The following is a 7,298-nucleotide window of genomic DNA, read 5'->3' on the forward strand; positions in this document are numbered from 1 at the left end:
GAATGAAACGTCATTGTACACCTAACCCTTAACTGTACCCCACAAAACCATAATAAAAAATACTGATTAATGGAAAAAAAAAAAAAAAGAATTGAAACTAGCACATAACCAGGTAAGAAGGCCATGCTGGAAAATGCCCTCCCGCTCTCCTGTGAGGAAGTGCGTGTGGCCTCGGTGGCCGGGCATCGGGCAGATGTGAACCCCTCTGCACCAGATGGCAGGTGTGTAGGAGAAAAGCCCCCTGTGCAAGGTCCTCGATGGGACCGCCTGCAGCCCCACGGTCCCCACACCCGTGTCAGATGTGATGTCACGCTTCTCCCGACACACACCAGTGCTGACAAGCCCAGTGTAAAAGTGAGTGACGGTCCCAAGCCATCCACGCGGAGCAGCGTCTGCTGGGAAACCCATTCACCAGCCTTCTGTCAAGATCCAGTGCTCCATTTCAAAATGGAAACCTTGGATGCGTGTTCATGGTCCCTGATGGCTGGGGTTGGACTCATGAACAGTCGCCGAGACATTGGTGGATTATTCATTGGAGCCTGGCGGCGGCAGCCCTGGAAAGCAGAAGGACGGCACAGCACCTCACACAGGCACACCCCCGTTCTTAGAAAGGCCCCACAAACCCAGCGTGACCTCCCCACAGGGCCCTTCCTCCTGGGGACCCTGGTTCCAAAGCCGCAGGCGTCACGATGGGGCCAGCGAGGCCTCAGCAGCACCAACCCCCAATGAGACGCTCGCGCGCCAGCCACGGCCCTGGCAGTGCAGCCCAAGTCCACAGGTCACGGCAGTTTAGCAGCTGGTCCTGACCTGGCGTCAAGCATGGGCACGTCACCGGGACAAGGCTGGCCGAACACTCTCCCCCACCCAAGGAGCCGCCGCTGTCCGGCCAGCCAGCACGGAGCTGCCCTTCTCCGGCCAGCACAGTGTGTCTGGTCTGCATGAAATCTTGAACAAAGGAGCTTGTGAAAAACAATCCTAGCCCCCCGCGACGAGCCCTTGATCGCTGCCTCAATCCCGGAGCGGAGGCAGCCCTGCCGCTCACGGGGGCCACCTGCCCGGGTCACGACCGTCAGGGCGGCGCCCGCATGCATCCCCGCCGGCAGGAGCAGTGCCGTCTCAGGCACAGCAGTGCCACCGAGCTCCCCGGAGCCCCCAGCGGCAACATGGTCTCCAGCGTGAGCCCCCCTCTTGCCTGGCGGTGCCACGCGCTCTGGCGGCCTCAGTGACAACGGCCCCAGGCCAGAGTGTCCTCCCCTGAGCTCTCGTCCCACGCAGCCCCGACCTCTCCTCGGCACGCCCCCCGGAGCGCATACGCACCTGTGCTTGCCTTCAAGAGAAGCCACAGCGCCGTGATGTCCTGGCAAAGCAGGGAGACCAGGCTGAGGGTCATGCCGTGGCCGCCTCGGGTCAGGAGCCCGCCCCCCGGCTGCCGGACCGGCCTCCCGGGCCACACAAAGGAGAACGGCACGGCACCATCTTGGGCGTGAGCGGACGCCACACCTCCCGGCTCGCTGCGCAGACCTGGCCTCCCAGGGCCCGGCTCCTCCCAGGGCCGGCTCGGTGTCCCTGATTAAGGAGCTCGGCTGACGTTCCCTCCTGCCGCTGGCTTAACTGTTGAGAGCCTGGTGCGGCTGAGACTCGCCCGCTGCAGCTGCAGGCTCCGAGTGTCGGCCGTGGACACGCTCCCTGTGGGGGCCCCAGCTGGCCGAGGTTTATGCAGGGGCCTGGGCCGGCAGGAGGGCGCTCAGGATGGTGCTCGACAGAGGACCGAGGGCCGCAGGGGGCCTGGCTGAGGTCGCGTCCGCCGACACGCGGGGCTGCGCCGAGGTCCTGACCCCTGAGATGCCGAGACCTGAACCGGCAGGAGGGTGCTCAGCAGAGGACCCAGGGCCACCGGGGCCTAGCTGAGGTCATGTCCACTGCCATGTGTGGCCTGAGCTGAGGTCCTGACACGCAGGGGCCTAGCTGAGGTCCTGACACTGACACCCAGGGGCCTAGCCGAGGTCGCGTCCGCAGACATGTGGGACCTGAGCTGAGGTCCTGACCCTGACACGCAGGGGCCTAAGCCGAGGTCCTGACGCTGAGACACAGAGGCCTGAGCCAAGGTCGCGTCCACCAACCCCCAGGCCTGCGCCCTCTAGGACTATCACGACCAGGCTAGAGCCAGCTCGGCTGAGTGGACGGTAGGGCTCTGGGTCTCTGAGGGACCTTGCACCCTGGGGCCCTGGGCCTCCCCGGGGTTGGCCGCTTCCCTCTGCCGCCCTTCCAGGTGAGCCCCGACCCCTGCCCTGTGTGTCTTCCCAGAGGCCCTGCCGGGACTTTCAGCTCCTCCCACAGAGGACCCGGCCTCCGCTGCCTGGTTCCTGCCTCGAAACCTCCCCCAAGCCAACGCAGGCGTCCTCTGCTTCCCAGAGGGCATGACATGGCGGTGACACCGGGATGCCCGGGCCCCAGGTCCCACACCACAGCTTGCTATGACCTCGGGCAAGTTGCCTCCAACTGCCGGGGCCTCAGTCTCCCCGTCTGTAACCAGAGACGACGGGGAGGGGGATGGCAGCACAAGAAACCCAGAGCCCCTGCCTCCATGCACGGTGCCGGCGACGCTTTTCTTGTGGCCATGACAGTGCACCACATGCCCAAGGAATCCCAGGGGTGCGGGGATGACACATGTGTCCCGAACTCCTCCAGCCACGTGTGGGGACGGCTGGGCCATGTACAGCCCCCAGAGTGTGACCCCAGTCGTGGCAGGTACAGGCCCACAGGCGACTTGGTAGAGGGTTTCTGCGCACAGCCGACTGATCGTGGGCATAAGCGAGCCCCGGTCTGACCGGCGGGCGACAAAAGTCGCCTTCCTCAGGACGTGTTTCCCCTTCGTCTTCCTCCTTGGCCACCCTGTGCGCACGCTGGCATGGCACCCAAACGCCCGCCGACACCCAAGACCAGGCCACAGCCCAGCCTGGCTCAGCAGGCGCAATCCCTGCTGGCGACGCACACCCTCTTCAGGGTGTGGGGTCAGTGGTGTTGCCAGCACTCAGACCCTTCTGACCCCCAAAAGCCACTGGCTGTGGGGCATGTGGAGCCGCCAGACCAAGATGGCGGGCGCGAAAGCCAGACGTGCAGAGGCTGCGGGGGCAGCGGGGGAGGGGCGGCCGAGGGAGGGGGCCTGAGCTGGTGGCGGCCGAGGACGTCCCAGGCAAGACGGTGCCCGCCCCGGCACCTCCAGGGTAAGGAGAGTGCGACGGCACTTCCTGCTCCGAGCTCCAGGCTGGACCTCGGCCTACCTCCACTGGGGGGACCCTGGCACGGCGGCCAACGCTGGCTTATTCGTGGGAGGGAAAGCAGCATGCTTGGCCGAAACCGTGGAATTTGCACACACTAGAAGCAAGGTCGCATCTTCACTGTGAAGAGAGAAAAGATGAACGGAGGCTGACCTGGCCGGAAGAGCTGCACCTGCGAGGGCTGCGAAGCAACAAGGCAGGCGCCCATGGCTGCACCCAGCTTCCTCCCACGAGGCCTGCAGGCTGAGCCAGGCCCACGGGGCCCAACCTCCCTGCTAGCAGGGTCCCGGGGCTCCGTTTCCCGCAGTCTGCCTCTGGGTTCTGCCAACCGTGGGGAGAGAGCGAACCCCCGTGGACAGCTGGGTCCTCGGACGCACCAGGGTCCCCTGCGCCTTCTGGCGGGGAGGGCATTTGGGGAGACCAACTTTCCTCAGGCAAGGGGAGGCGCAGTTTATGTCCGCCTCCAGCAGTTTATGTCCAACTTCTGTTCCCCAAAGCCGTCCAGGTCCCTGGGCTTTCAGCCCGAGGCAGGGGCACATGAAGCCGCACCCACAGCAGGGGCGTCTGCACGGCTGAGACAGATCAGTCCTGCTCCTGGCCCACGTAGCAGAGAGGCCAAGCTCCTGTCGGGGTCAGGTTGGTCCACGGCAGACACACGGGGACAGGCCAGTCCACGGGAGACACATGCGGCTGGGCCGAGTCCACGCCAGACCCAGAAGGCCAGGCCGGTCCACGGTGGACACACGGCTGCCCCCCTAGGACATACATGTCTTGTGTGTTCTTACTGGCTTCCCTTCAGTCAATTTCGAAGCGCTCCTGGGAACGCTGTCAGCTCGGGGCAGTCACCCAATCCCAGCCCCCTCCAGGCCTCTGAAGCCTCTGAGAACGTCCCGCGAGCCGCATGCCCCCAGAGGCCCAGCCCGGCAGAGCCCCGGCGTCTCGACTCACAGCGGGGCCACCCAGCGAACACTCACTATGCGCTGTGCACAGATTTCCAGCTTCTTCGCATGTATTCAGTATTGTCCTCCCAGTCCAGAGGGCCCACTCTCACAGGCTGGGAACGTGGCAGCAGGCTCAGAGCCGCGTGGGGAGGACCGTGCACGCACATGCGTGTTCCCTCAGCCTTCCTTTTCACATGTGAGCTTCCCTATGTGCATGCGTGTGCACAGAATCATGACATGCACACGAGGTTCCCTGAGCAGACGCTTCCAGAAGCTGTGTCGGGGGCGACCTGGGCCTTACATGGCGGGTCCAGGAACCCAGGGTGGAGAGAGGCTGAGCACTGTGGAGAGAGCCCAGCAGGTGCCCAGAGATCCCGAGGTGCCATGACTGAAACACAGCACAAAATCCAGGGTGCGCAGAGCTGGCACTCAGTCACAAGGCTCGCCCCCACCCCCTCCACGGCGAGAGGAGTGTCTGTCCGCCCTGCCTGGATGCAGAACCGGAGTTGTCCCCGCCCGAAGGGGTGCCAGACGGCAAGCCCCAGACTCCGAGCAAAGAGCGCCCCCTCCACTGCCCCTGCCTTGGACGGCCCGGGTGGCGGGGGGCTGTGTCCAGCGGGAACATACCCCATCATCACCCCCAGTGGGCTGCAGGCATGACGGCGCTAGCTGTTTACACATTCATGTGACGGACGTGGGAGTGACTGGCCTGGCAGGCAGCTTGCTCCTCCTCCAGGACACAATTTCACTCTACAAACCTGAGCAATCCGGCCAGCGCACCAGGCTGAGGACAGTGTGCATCCTGGGAGGCAGAGCCCAGACCCACAGAGAAGTCACTCCACGGCAGCAGATTTGGCTGCCGTCCCGGTGGCCAGGCGAGGGGCAGCACAGGCAGCGACGCCCTGGCCTGGCCTTGCCGGCCACGCCTGGAGCCGTGGCCCACGGGCCTGGGCACCAGGCGGTCAGAGGTCTGGCCCGGGGGCACCTTCCGCACCCTAACCCATCACAAACCTGGAGCCCCAGAAGGCCTGGGAAGGTGCAGGGGTGGGACGTATGCCCTCCTGGGCCGGGCCCGCCGAGACTCGCTGCGGGAAATCAGGGTTCTGGGTCTGACGCTGAGCTGGGCAGCCTTCCCTAGCCTCCGCCTCCTCGGCTAAGACGTGGGACAAGGTGATCTCAGCGTCCTTGGTTCCCAGGAAGCAGCAGCTCACCTGGCGAGAGCCGCGGCCGGGGGTGGCTCAGAGCTCGGCCCGGGCCACACCCGAGATCGGGTGGGCAGGTCCACAGGGCTGCTGGGGCGTGCCTGGAGTTGTGTGCGGAGTTTCGAGGGGGTGGTGAACAGAGACGGTGCTCAGGGCTGCGGGCCAGGGGCCGGGCTACGCAAAGATGCGGCGGTGTCTTGACCTGACCTCCGCTTCCCGCACTCATGGGCGTTTCGGGCTCTGGCACATGTGCCATCCCCTCATGTCCTCTCCGGTGTCCATCGTGACCGGGGCACCACCATCCACCGAACCCAAGCCCGACGCAGTGGCCCGTCCTTGGTGACTGCTCCTTCCCTCTCTGCACAGCACCCTGTCCGTTCGGCCCTGAAAGCTCCCCAGCCGCCCCTTCCCCAGCTGCCGTGGCTCCCAGCCCCCCACCTCCTTGTCTGCCGCCTGGACAGCTGACGCGGGTCCACCTCTGTCCCTCCCAGCTCCGCGGTGTCCTGACTTCCTTCCGGAAAGAGAAGCCTCAACTCACACCTCTTGTGAAAGCCCTTGTGGCGGACTCTGTGGTTAAGTCAAGCTCCGGGGCAGCTGTTGACACGAGACCCTCAGGCTGGCCCCACGGCCCGCCGAGTCGCTGACTGCAGCATCCTGGAACACCCTTGCATCTGTTCCCGGGGTTCTGCTGCCCTCCTGGTTTGCAGAACACGCCTCGGCCCTTGGCCTGGGCTGTGCCATTCCGTGCCACCATCACCCCCTCTGCATGGCCACACCCGCGTCACGTTCCCTCAGCAGCAGAGCACGCATGATTTCCCTAGAGCCACCTCGCCGAGAGACACCGGCTAAGACACCACCTGAGAGACACCACCTGAGAGACACCAGCTTCCTGGGGCGCCTGCGCCCTCCTCTCCCCTCCCGGGGGTCTGAAGTCCCGCCTGACGCTCGGCGCACGTGGGCGGAGACGGAGCCGACGCTGCCAGCGCAGGCACTGGAGGGCCCGCTCCTGGGGTAGACAGCCACGCGAGAGGACACGGACATTGAGACGACGCGAGTTGTTCCGTCTTGTTCAGAGCTCAGGCTCACTCAAAAGTCCGGGCTTGTCAGCGTCAGGGGACTTTTCGGAGTTCCAAGGCGCGATGTTGGTCTGCAGCGAAGGCAGCCCTCCTCATGACACACAGAACTGGTGAACGAATGAAGGAGCTGTGGGACGCCGGGCAGAGGGCGGGCGAGGCACGTGCCACGTCCCCCGCTCCGCCAGGCAGAGCAGCTCTGGGCCTGTCTCACCACAGCGAGATCCGGCGAGAGGCCGGCGCCCTCCGGCGACGCCATCCATGGGCCAGCCCACCACGCCTCACGCAGCCTCTACAAGTTGTGCTCCCTTCCACAATCGGCTCCCTGGCAGCCACCGAAGACGACAGGGTGCCCGAAACGGCAGAGCCCGAGCAGGGCCGCTGGATGCGCCCCGGGTCGCCGGCAGCTCCGCGGACAGGGCGCGGCTTCCTCACTGACTCCACCAGGGTCACCGCGATGGAGAGCGGGGGCGAACTCAGACCTGGCCTTGTCCCAGTGAGAACCACAGCTCTGGTTTGGGCACAGCCTCTTTTTTGGAGTTGGGGTCTCACCCTGTCACTCCGACTGGGGTGCAGGGGCACGAGCGGGCTCACGGCAGCCTCGACCCCCCGAAGTCAGGTCGTTCATCGCCTCAGCCTCCTGAGGAGCTGGGACTGCAGGTGTGCACCACCACACCCAGCTAACTGTTGGTTTGTTTGGCTGAGACAGGGTCTCTCTATGCGGCCCAGGCCAAGGCATGTTCTTAGCCCACCCTCATGGCTTCTGCTAAATAGGACCTCATAGCTCCTGGAGGTTGAGCATGC

The sequence above is a fragment of the Carlito syrichta genome, unplaced genomic scaffold, assembly GCF_000164805.1.
Source record: "Carlito syrichta isolate Samal-C Ts95f unplaced genomic scaffold, Tarsius_syrichta-2.0.1 Scaffold130611, whole genome shotgun sequence".
In the NCBI taxonomy this organism is placed as follows: Eukaryota; Metazoa; Chordata; class Mammalia; order Primates; family Tarsiidae; genus Carlito; species Carlito syrichta.